Raw genomic sequence first — 13,199 nt, 5'->3', positions numbered from 1 at the left:
TTGTGTGTGTTTTGTGAGATGGAGGAGGACTTTGTGGATTGGTGTCAGACATATGTCCTAATGTTGGACTTATGGACCTGGACAGCACTGGGTTGGGATGCTTTCTAAATGTACATTTACCCTTTATATAAAACTCTCTCTTGTACATATGAGTTTTTGTGGATTTGTTTCCCTAGTTTACCTAGACTGACACACCCTGGATGGCTAATTCTTTGGAATGCAAATGTGAATTGAAGATGTGCTCTAAGTCTGGCATCTATATTCCTCATTCCGAATGGAGTACATGGCCTGATTGGATCATTTACATGCCAGTGTGACTGCACAGAGAAGTGTAGACTAACACACAACTGTCATCTTCACAGCCTGTCCCTTTTGTAGGGCCGGCACCAATCAGTCCCACTTGAGCAGCTGTGACTATAAGAAAACGCTCCACCTCCGGGTGGAGCTCCCAAGTTGTGCCCAGTTTTTGGATAGCCAACAGACTATGAGCAAAAGGACACAATAACTAAGACGGGTTGCTCCCAAAACAACACGCTTTTTCAATCAGCGAAAGCAGCTTTTATTTTTGACAAGGACCAGGCAGTGTACAAATGGTTGTTTCATAAGCAGTACCCCCCTAAAATGCTATCTGAACACGCTGTGTTTTGTGCAGTAGGTGATGGGCTTAAATAGAAGTCCACCTCCTGCTGGCCTTCCCAGGGGCAGGTAGTTTCACCTCAGTGGACTGTAAACTTCCACTAAGGCTGCTGCACCTGCCCCATAGCTGAGAAGCCTGAAAACTCTCAGCTGCTGTATATCCCCAGCGTAAGCGACTAATTGTATTTTTTAGATTTTACAAACAAGCATCCTACTGCATTATGACCCTCTGGCTTACTGGGGCCATGGAGGTGTTTCTCCAGAATAAATCTTACTAGTAAGCATCAGGCCTCAGTGGAGAGTGGAGAGGCTGTGAGAGTGTGTCTATGGCAGGTGTTTGTCCTGAGATCTGAAAATGCCAGCAGGAGAAGAACAGAAAAAATCATGGCCCTTCAACTCATTCAAAGGACGTATTTCTCACAACCTTTATGTCTCTATATGTGAACTTATTTTTTATCCCTATTTCTCTACTTTTTTAAAGCCACCATCTACAAGTTACTACAACAATTATGAAAATAATCAATCTGAAAACAGTGCTTTAAGTTACTGGAGCAGCTTAAACAGAAATAACTGAAAGGCATGTGTTCATTGACGTGTGCTTTCAGTGCCAGGCACTGTCTGAGAGCTAGGAAGACAAAAGTCAGCTAAGCAAAGTTTGTATGCAGAGGCAGTTCTGTCAAGGCGGAGAGGCGGACAGTGAAGGGATTCACGCAGTCGGAAGGCTCGGGTCCCACGATGATTCAGTACACCTAGGCTCGCCCAAAGGACTGTCGTCTGAACCCACCAGCTGCTCCATGGGAGAAAAGTCCTGGTGACCACTTCTAGGAAAGACTGAAGCCGAGAAAGCCCTGCAGATTTCTCTTCTGTCCAACAGGGTCACTAGGTGCCAGAATCAATAGGGCAACAGCACAACAGCAACAACGCAGTGAGAGTAAGGGTAACAATAGAGTTCTTGACGTGGCTTGTGGGAACAAAAGAGACGGGGCCTCGCGCTGGTGGGGGAAAGGCAAACCAACTTAGCCCTACTTGTCTGGGACGTCGAACTAACGTTACAGTGGTGATGGCCCTGATATGGTCCTTGAAGCCATTTTAAGAAGAGTCGATAAGAGCATGCACCGAAGCCTGAGACCTGCAAGCACTTCTTCCTGGAAGTGGCTGGTGTGAGCTGAACCCTCAGGGCATGCATGCATGGGTGCGAGGAGGAGGGAAGCCTGAGGACCAAGGTCGGCGTTCTCAGAATGGTACTGGAAAGGAATGAGCCAAAGCAACACAACCACAGCAGACCAAAACCACGCCTTGACCTTTGGTGACATATTCTATAGACCAAGAAGAATTCCCCTGTTTTCATTTAATAAGCTTCTTGTTCAGCAAACACAGAACACAGTTCTGCTCAGAATCTGATGCCAGGCACCTTGCTAGGCACCAGGGACACAAACCTAAACAAAACCTGCAGCTTCATCCTTACTCAAGCTGGTCCTTTTGTGTATGTTTCTGCTGAGGGAGGAGGGGCATGCTGCTGTCGAAGTAGGAAGGCAAACCTAAAGAAGTAAGACACTGCGTTGGGATGAGAGAAGGTCATACTCGCATGGGGGACACACGTTGGATGGAAACCCTACAGAATGGGCGCAGGAAGGGTTAATAACAGTCATACCCAAAGGGCCTTGGGGGACTTTGAAGAGTTTAGCTTCATATCAGAACGGGTAGAGTGTTCCAGAGCTCGATGTGCAGGGAAGAGAGATGCTGACGCTGACTTGCGTTTAAGTGCTGAACGTACTCGCCGGAGTTGGAAGGAAGATAACGGTGAGGATAAACTTACTTAGGTAGTTAGAAGACTTTATGTCATCTTGAATTTTTATGAAAATATAGAGGCGGAATCCAACCTGTCAATCAGATCACAGCCTGCTGATGCCTCCTTGGGGGTGTGGCCTTTTGTATGAGTGCGAGGGACTCTGAGAATTGCTTCTCTCTCTGCGCTTTCCCTTTTCTCCGTGATGAGACTCTGCTGCTGACCTAGAGAGCTGCCAGGACCCTGCCGTTTCCACGCACTTTGGCTGCACGTGACTCCGAGTCTACCAGCCAGCGATCTTTCTGCTTCTCATATGTGACGACGTAGCCTGAAGAGGGACTTGGTCGGGACTGGCATTGGACTCATGGATTGTAGTTGAACTGAGCTGGGATGCTTTCTTGATATAGAATTACTTCTTGGTAGAAAGCTCTTTCTTATACACAGATGAATGTCACTGGATTTGTTTCTCTAGACAGCCCAGCCTCACACAAGTAGTAAGACTGCAATGTAACAGCCCCTCCATGCTTCATTCCTCCGCTTATCTTTTCCATGCATCCTTCTGTCCTACCCTTGCCTGCCTCTGAGCTTTAGCCCTGGACAGATGTCGCCCCTTGGGTCTGCATGGAGAACTGGGCGGGGAGTGGTGGTGGTGGGGGGAGCTGCTCGGTTAGCATTGGGCTGTTAACTTGAAGGTTTGCGGTCCAAAGCCATCAGTTGCTCCCTGGGAAACAATGCAGGCTATCTGCTCCTATAAAAACGTACAGCTGCGGAACTCCTACACCGGCCACCGCAGAGCCGTCACGGTGGCACAGTGCGTTTCAATTGGGCTGTTACCCCAAGGTCTGCCAATGAGAGCGAATCCGAGGTTGGGAAACCTACCGGGGAGTTTTATCCTGTCCGACAGGGTCATGATGCGTCAGATGAGACTGGGGCAGTGAGTTTGAGTTCGTTGTCGTTGAGTCAGAGTGGACTGTTTGGCAGTAAGTAGCTCCTTCTTCTGATCCAGGTGTCGACTCAATGCCCCCTCATTTAATTGTGTATATTTTATGGTAATTACTAACATTGAAGGTTGCCTTTTATTCTTCTTGTATGTATTTATTGTGTAAGCTATGAGGTCTGTGAAAAACAGGAAGCTTCTCTGTTTGGCGTGTGTCTCTTTGGCTCAGGGAAGTCCCTGGCACACAGTACGATTTGTTGAAAGATTAAATGCGCCATCTTCCTAGTTTCAAAGTTGTAGGTGGATTTGTTAGGCTGGCTGGAATGAATACAAATACTTATTGCCTGTGTCTCATTCTGCCTCATCATGAACCATTTCTGAGACAGTGTCAACAATACAAATGAAAAATAATAAAAACGAAACTAAATCAGAGAAGAAATTTTAGAGGTAACAAGGACCCAAAATCTTTAAGTTTCTACCCGGTAACATTGACTCAACAGCAAAGGATTTGACTTTTTTTTTTTCCAGTAGCATATACAGGCAAGGATATCTAGTGGAAAGTTAGAAATAAAAATATACTTCTAAAGCTCTTTGAAATATTTCTAGATTCCTTTTAAGTAAAAAAAGTATCTAAATAAAGGGGACACTCTGAAATAACTTTAACGTCTAACGGGCAACATGTGGGCCCTTTTCTCTATTCTCAGCAACATTCCAATAGCCGTTGTTCCGAGTGTGATCTGCAGGTGCTCCTCTCGGACGCTTCCAGACTGCTCCGTGAACTAGTCAAGCAAACAACTAATTACAACACAGTGTTATTAGTTGTAATTAGTTGTTTGCTTGACTAACTCCCCAATTAAATGGCGAGCTCCTAGAGTCGCACATAACAGACCTGAGACTGACAGATGTGATCATGTCACTCTCAGATTTCCCCAGTGACTCCCAGGTGCCTAAAGAATTAACTTCAAATGCTCTCATATGTTCTTTTTCAAATGCTATCATTTTATTTAACATATATAACACATCTCCCTGGGATCTCTGGCCCCTTGAATGAACCCTTTCATCCAATACATCAAACCAGTTATGTACATTTCCACAGGGTCCAAAAGTTGATTTTTGTCAGTGTCCTAGTATTAATCCAACTCCAGGATGACTGGCACTAACAAGGCTCACAAGGGATTGATGTATGAAATTAGAATGTCAATGCAATCATTTACACTGAGAAATTGAATTGCCAAGCAGAGCTGATGTTCATGTTGCTCTGGCTAGCACATTGTCTCCCTCTGAGCAAGCTTACATGAGAAATCGAATTATCAAAAGGTTACTTGATGAGTGTACTCTCAGAACAAGGGAAGTTACCTGAGCGGAAATTCTAATGGCAGCCTGCTCTTATCTGTGGTGTTCATCAGCACAGTTAAATGAGAGCATCGATTTGCCTTGCATTACAGTAAAGAGGACATGCCTAGGCAGAGCTGTTTGATCATCATTTCCACTCCCTTAGGTACATTGAAAAATTTGATCATAAATGGGATTTTTTTCACTCTCACTAAAGGCACGGTAGATAGCTCTGGGTTTGTTATGTGTTGATTTCATTGTTTAACTCTCAGAAGGCAGTATGATTTTTGGTATTCTCAAGTTTGGGGTGCTCTTTCATTAAATAGGCAATAGCCATCTTTGTCCCCCAGTCCTGTTCAGGATTCACACCCTCTGACCCAAGCCTCAGAAAAGCTTCTCTCTGCTGAAGTGCTGTAGATTTTGCTTTCTGGACCACATACTTCATATACAACAAATGCTATTTATGAGTATTCTTTAGCTTTTTGTCCTTATTTGGAGTGGATTTAATTCCTTGGAGGACAGGCATCTGCATGGCAGGCAATCCGTGTGTGTGTAGCTCATTAATGATGAGGGCAGTTCTATCTCAATATTCCGCCCATTATAGCCCCTGCTCTTAAGCGACTTTCTATTTGTAAACCGTGGGGCTATGCCTCCCTTGGCTTGCTAAAGTATCAGAATTATTTCCATTGACACCCTCTTTCAGAAGAATACTTCTCTTTATACACAAAAGAAAACAATCACAAGCTCTATCTGCACATCCTGAACTAACAGATGGCCTTTGACTACAGGGCATCGAGTAAACCAACTTGAACTTTAGTTTTCCAGAGTTAGATCACAGGTCAAACAAATGGTCTTAACATTTTAATGGCTATGGCTTGCCATTAAAAGAGAGAAATAAACTGGGTAAGCTGAACTTTTTTGCACGGAAAATGTACGTCTTTTGACCTGCTTCGACAGCACAGTCAGGTTCAGGCCTTAGCAGCAGGCCCTCTGCGGATGCTTCATAAACGCTAACTGAATTGAGGTGCGTCCACAAGCCATTCTTGAGGAACTAGCTCAGAGAACTCTGATGCTACTTTTATATTAGATGAGTGTCTTACTTAGGGATTTGAACGCCCAGGTTGCACCAGTGACAAACATATGAGGGCTAGAGGCACAGGGAATCCAGGGTGGATGATACCTTCAGGACCAAGGGTGTGAGGGGCGATGCTGGGAGAGTGGAGGGTGAGTGGGTTGGAAAGGGGGAACTGATTACAAGGATCCACATGTGACCTCCTCCCTGGGAGAGGGATGGCAGAGAAGGTGGGGAAGGGAGACTCCGGATAGGGAAAGATATGACAAAATAACGAGGTATAAATTACCAAGGGCACATGAGGGAGGGGGGAGCGGGGAGGGAGGGGGAAAAAAAGAGGACCTAATGCAAAGGGCTTAAGTGGAGAGCAAATGCTTTGAGAATGATTGGGGCAGGGAATGTATGGATGTGCTTTATACAATTGATGTATGTATATGTATGGATTGTGATAAGAGTTGTATGAGCCCCTAATAAAATGTTAAAAAAAAAAAAAAAGAAAACAGGGTAATACTAGCAAGAGTTTTATGTAAAGACTTGCAGGTGTGGCGTTCAGATGTAGCCGTGGCTGCTGTGCCGCTGGTGTGATGCCATTATGTTCATAATTCAGCTCGTTTGTGGGTCTTTCTTAGGCTTATCCATAGATTTATTCATCAGACCGAGTCCCTGTTTCCCTACTTCCTTAAATGGATATGTATAGTCCACTTTACACTATGATAAGGATTGTGATACCCCAAACGTCCTGCTATTGAGTTGAGTTGAGTTTCTAATGACCTGACAGGGTAGCGTCGGAGTACTCCACGGGGTCTCCAAAATTGTCAATCTTTGTGAACACACACCCTCATCTCTATCTTGTCTTCAGTGACTGATGGCTTTGAATAACTGACCTTTCAACTATCAGTCTAGTGCTCAAGCCACTGTGCCACCAAGTGCCCTTACTTAAGAACTGTGATAGTTGGTGATAATATAAATGTAGGTATCTTTGTTCTCAAGGAATTAGCAAGTAAGAGAACCCACCACCTGAAAAGATCTTACATTTCAAGCAGGAAATGCAATGCAGAAGTGAGACTAGACTGCCTTACTCTCAGCGGTAGGTGTCTTAGTGGTAGGTGGTGACTAGTCAAAAGAGGAACGTTTATTTTAAGTTAACAAATATTTATCAGCATATATTGTGCTTCAGAGTTCTTTTAAGCATTAAAGATACAATGATGAGAAAGAAAGACCAGGTACCAGTTTTTCAGAGGAGGGAAGAGGCAGAGAAGATAACACCTAGGTAATGTACATGGCACTTTGATAAAATAATGGACGTGAGGAATGAGATGGAGTAGAACTATGTGATAATGTTTGGGAGAAGCAAAGCAAAACCAAGGCTATTGCCATCATGATGTTACTGTTGTTTTCGGGAGCCGTCAAGTCAGTTCTGACTCACAGTGAACCCATGTACAGAAGAACAATGTAAAATGAAACACTGCTTCAACCTGCACCATCCTCACAATTCTTATGTTTGATCTCATTTTTGCTGCCACAGAGTCAATCCATCCTCGTTTTTGCTTCCCCTCTACTAAGCATGATGTACTTTTCCATGCACTGGTCTTGCCTCATAACATATCCGAAGTTCATGAATCAAAGGCTCACTATCTCCTCTTCCAAAGAGTAGTCTATCTGTACTTCTTCCAAGACAGATCTGTTCGTTTTTGACAGTCCATGTTTCTTTCAATCTTCTTTGGCAGAACCACAGTTCAAATGCGTTGATTCTTTGGTTTTCCTTATGCACATAAGTCAATTGAAAATAGCATGAGTCAGGTGCACATTAGTCCTCAAAATGAAATCTTTTCTTTTCAACACTTTAAAGAGGTCTGAGCGGAAAATTTACCCAATGCAACATGTCATTTGATTTCTTTGTTTTTTAAATCATTTTATTAGGGACTCATACAACTCATCACAATCCATACATACATCAACTGTGTAAAGCACATTTGTACATCCATTGCCCTCATCATTCTTAAAACATTTGCTCTCCACTTAAGCCCCTGGCATCACTTTCTCATTTCCCCCCTCCCTTCTCACTCCCCCACCCATGAACCCTTGATAATTTATACATTGTTATTTCGTCATATCTTGCCCTGTCCAACGTCTCCCTTCACCCACCTTTCTGTTGTCCGTCCCCCAGGGAGGAGGTCACATGTAGAGGTGCCCCCTTTGCTCCTTCATTGATTTTTTGACTGCTGCATCAATGAGCATTAACTGTGTATCCAAACCTGATGAAATCTTGACGTCAATCTCCATTTATCACGGTGTTGTCTATCGGGCCTATTGTGAAGGCTTTGGTTTGATTTGCAGTAAGTTGTAATTCACATTGAAGGGTTCAATCCTTGATCTTCACCAGGAATTGCTTTAAGTCCTCCTTACTTTCAGCAAGCAAAGTTGTACCATCTGCATATTGAAAGTTTTTAATAAGCCTTCCTCCAATCCTAATCCCACATTTTTCTTCACACAGTCCAGCTTCTCAGCTTATTTGTTTAGTATACAGATTGAATAAGTATGGGGAGAAGATACACCCCCAACACACCTATTTCCTGATTTTAAATCACACAGTATTTCCTTCCTCTGTTCATCCAACCACCTCTTGATACATGTAGAACAATTAAGTGTTCTGGAATTCCCATTCTTCTCAAGATTATCCGGACTTTGTTATGATCCACATAGTCAAACGATTTGTATAGTCTATGTATTATTCTGGGTACTTTAGAAAAACAAATCCACAGAAACGCATGTATAAGAGAGAGTTTTATATAAAGGTTAAGTGCACATCAAGAAAACATCCCAACCCAGTGCTGCCCAAGCCCACAAATCCATTAACCCACATGTCCAACACCAATCCACAAAGTCCTCCTCCATCTCACAAAACAGATGCAATGATGCTGACTGCAGGAGAAAAGCTGAGTCAGTGAATGTGTAAGCATCTCAACACTGGCAGGGGTCTCCAGACGGCTGCTCCAGCACCCAGAGCTGCATAGGGGTAGGTCCATGTGACTTCTCCTCAGGGATGTCTTGCAGGAAGTGAGCCTTGCCAGCTAAAGCAGGGAACTGGTTAAGGCAGCTGCACCCTGGTCTGACCATCATAAAGCAAGAGACCTGAGAACTAGAAAGGCGAGGTTCACTGAGCCATTTATCCCCCTGCCATTCAATTAACTCCACATGTGTTTATTGGCCAGGTTGGCACAATAAACTAACTACCTCAGTCTATAAAACACAAGTAAGCATTTTTCTAGGATTCTCTGCTTCTGAACAACATCCATCTGATGTCAGCAATGATATCCCTTTGCTACATCCTCTTCTGAATCTTACTTGGACTTCTGGCAGTTCCTTGTCAATGTACTGCTACAGCCATTTCTGAATGATGTTCAACACATTTTTCGTTGCATGTGATATTAATGATTTTTCTATATAATTCTTAATTAACCTTTCTTTGGACTGGGGACAGATGTGGGTCTCTTCAGTCAGTTGACCAGGTAACTCTCTTCCAAACCTCTTGGTATAGACCAGTGAGTGCAACGACTCGTCAGCATTGCCTCAGAAAACAACCTGATACATCTTAACAACCTGCAAGTCTTCACCAGCAAATAGTCTATTTCTTCCAAGCAAGGACTGATAGGTTTGAACCACGGACCTTTCCAAGGGACCTTGAATTTAGACTTCGTCATATGTAGGACCTCTCTGTGGAGTTGACAATCAAAATGAAATTTAAATAATAAGGAGGAGCCAGCTATCATACCAAAGTCTGAGGACAAAGCATTGCAGGGACAGGAATGACAAAATGTAGTTTCTCAGACAAGAGGCAGCTTAGTGTGTTTAAGAAGCAGAGAGGTCAGTCTCCACGCAGCACGGCGAATAAGGGAGGTTAGTGGGTAGAGGGTGGTTGGTGGGAGATGCCCTTCAATAAACATTATATATAGGAAGTGCCATGTAGAAGCCACTGGAGAGTTTTAGTAAGGAGTGAGTTAACCTAATATCTGTTTCTTAAATCATCTGATAGCCGGGTGAAGAATGGCTTGTAAGAACCCAAAAGGAGGAGCCGGAGATCAACAGGCAGCGTTTGCAAGCTTCTACATGAATGAGTGTGTGACTTGTACTAGGATGGTAGTAACAGAGATGGAGACACGAAGAGATTAAATACATGTACTGGGGGTAGAGATAACGGTACTTACCATGGGACTGTATGTGAGAGGTAAGGAAAGGAAGAGTGCCAAGAATAACTACTCTATTTATCATGAGAGAAAATTGGCAATGAGTACTAGTGCTGGTTGCAAAGCATAGTTAATGTAACTTATGTCATAAATTGTACATGTGAAAGTACTGAATTGGAAAACATTATGTATATATTTTTATAAAACTGAAAAAGGAATATCTGCTGTATTTGTGACTTGAAAACTGGGTGCCAGACCATCACCTTTATGAAGAATAGAATGATTTGAGAAGAGGCAGATTTCGGGGCAGTTTTAGGAATCAATATGCCTGTTTTGGGTTTTGTGACGTTTGAGGTGACTAACCGGGGTCCTGGGATTATGCTGTGAATGAATTCAGACCTTGGTCAAGAACGTCAGGGCTAGAGATAGAGTTGGGGGTCCTTGATATACAGGTAATACTAAAGAGGTTTATTGGTCGAAATCTCAGAGAAGCGAGGGTGGAGAAAAGGCCGAAGGGCAAAATTTGGACTGGACAACATTTGGAAGTCAGGAAAAGTGGAGGAACCAGAAAGGGGGATTGAGAAAGAGCACCTGTTATATTAGGAGAAAAACCAGAAAATTGTGATCCTCTAAAGAGCTATGAAAACGGTTACAACTTTTTTTTTACCATCCATGTTGAATGTTTTGTGAGGTCAATCAATATCATAACTAGGAAGTGGTCATTGGATTTAACATCATAAGTCATTAATGATCTCAAAAATATCACTCTCAATGATACAGTGGCTACTGAAACTTGACCCATGAGAAATAGTGAATGTGAGTTGAAAATTTGAATATGGCCACCAGGCAACTCCTCCTGGACAATGAAGGGAATCAGGAGTGAAAGGAGAATTTTCCTATGATAGGAGATAGTAGAATTTATTGATATAAGGTGGTAGAGATCACTTAGAAAGTTACTGATGCTAACACAAGAGAAAGAGGCTATAATTATGGAAAATATATTTTAGAGCTTGAATCCAGAACACAATTGTAGAGTCTGGCTTCTCATAGGAACTCATCCTCCTTAGTCACAAGAGAGATAGCAGGGATCAGGGGACAATGCTGGCAGATCAATAGTTCAGGTGATAAAAAGAAGAGTGAAACTTTGATTGCTTTTATTTTATCAATGAATTATTATGTAAGATAATCAGACAAAGATGGATTGGTGGTGGTAGTTTCCCTGTTTGTGGTGGGACCACATGTGTGAGGCCTGAAGAGAGAAAGGAGAAACTTTGAGACAATCGAGTATGAAGTGAACACACATAGAGATTATTAACTTAAATCATGTCTGTTTTGTATTTTTACATAAAGTTTAGTATGCTATTTTTGGCAACATTTAGGAAACAAAAAATGGGTGCCATTTTAATGGAATATAGTGATTAGTACTAGATATGTAGGTGACCTGAGAGATCCTGAGGTGGATGGAGTTAGGCAAAAGGACCATGAGGTGCATCACATAGTTGGTTTGTTAAATAACATTTTGAAGGAAGGATCAGACTATCTGGGAAGGAGGTAGGTAGCATTTCTTATGTGTTGCCTTAAAGACAAGAATCGGCTCGCTGACCTTGGTTGCTGCGAGCCCTGTGCTGTTACTGCCACTGGAGCCACATGACTTTGTACACACCTGCATCGTGCATGTGACTGCATCAGTCTGAAGAGGGACTTAACGACTTGTATCAGATTTATGGACTAATGTTGGGTTTATGAACTTGATCTGGGTTGGGCTGGAATGTTTACTTGGTATATAATCACTTCTTGATATAAAGCTTTCTCTTACACATATGTGAGTGTCAGTGATTTGTTTCTCTAGTCAACCTGCCCTAACACAGAAGGCTATTAAAAGGCTTTCCTCTAATGCTGATGCCAACTTCGTCATCATATAATTCAGCTTCTCTGACCATTTGCTCAGCATACAGATTTCATAAGTATGGTGAGAGGATACAACCCTGACACACACCTTTCCTGAAATGCAGTATACCCTTGTTCTGTTCACACAACTGCCTCTTGGTCCATGTACAAGTTCCACGTGAGCAAAATCAAGTGCCCCGGAGTTCCTATTCTTTTCAAAGCTGTCCACAGGTTCTTGTGATCCACACAGTAGAATGCCTTTGCATAAATCAATGAAACACAAGTAAATGCTTTTCTGGAACTCTCTGCTTCCAGCCAAGGTCCACCTGAAGTCAGTGGTGACATCCCTTGCTTCATGTCCTCTTTGGAGTCTGACCTGGACCTCCAGAAGCTCACTCTTGATGTACTGCTGCAAGCATTCTTGAAAGATCTTAAGCAAAATTTTACTTGCATGTGATATCAAAGATATTGTTTTAAAGCTTGAGCATTCTGTTAGGTCATCTTCCTATAGAATGAGTACAGATATGGATCCATTCCAATCGGTTGACCAAGTAGCTATCTTCAAATTTTATTGCATAGACCAGTGAGTGCTTCCAGTGCTTCATCAGCTTGTGGAAACATTTCTATTGGTATCCCATCAATTCCTAGAGTCTTGGTTTTGCAAATGCTTTCAGTGCAGCTTGAACTTCTTCCTTCACTGTCATTGGTTCTTGCTCATATGTTACCTCTTTTTGGTACAGGGACTATGTGTATTCTTTCCATCTTCTCTTGATACTTCCTGCATGACTGAATATTTTGCCCATAGCTCTTTCAACTCAAGTTGCAACTCAAGGCAAGTGATGCAGAAATTGAAGAATTCTACCAATGACTTCAGTCTGAAATGGATGAAATATGCAACCAAGGTGCATTGATAATTAGAGATTGGAAATGTGAAAATTTGAAACAAAGAGTATGGAATAGCAGTTGGAAGATCTGGTGGGTTATAAAAAGGAACCTGGAGATCACAGGATATAATTTTGCAAGACCAATAGCTTCTTCATCACAAATACCTCTTGTCAACAGCACAAAAGGCAACTATACACATGGATTTCCACATATAGAATACTCAAAAATGAAAACGACTACATCTGCCAGAGGAGAAGTTCATTATCATCAACTGAAACCAGGCCAGGCACCATCATGTGCTCATATAGAAGTTCAGGTTGAAGTTAAAGAAAATTAAAGCAGGTCTAAGAGAGCCAAAAATATGAGCTTAACGACATACCACCAAAATGTCAATAGCATCTCAAGAATCGATTTGATGCATTAAATACAGGTTACAGAAAGTTTTCCTTTCCACCTCTGTAGGCCCAGGGCTATTGAAGA

Source organism: Tenrec ecaudatus, chromosome 1 (genome assembly GCF_050624435.1).
Source record: "Tenrec ecaudatus isolate mTenEca1 chromosome 1, mTenEca1.hap1, whole genome shotgun sequence".
Classification (NCBI taxonomy): domain Eukaryota; kingdom Metazoa; phylum Chordata; class Mammalia; order Afrosoricida; family Tenrecidae; genus Tenrec; species Tenrec ecaudatus.
Note: the sequence above shows the minus strand (reverse complement) of the source record.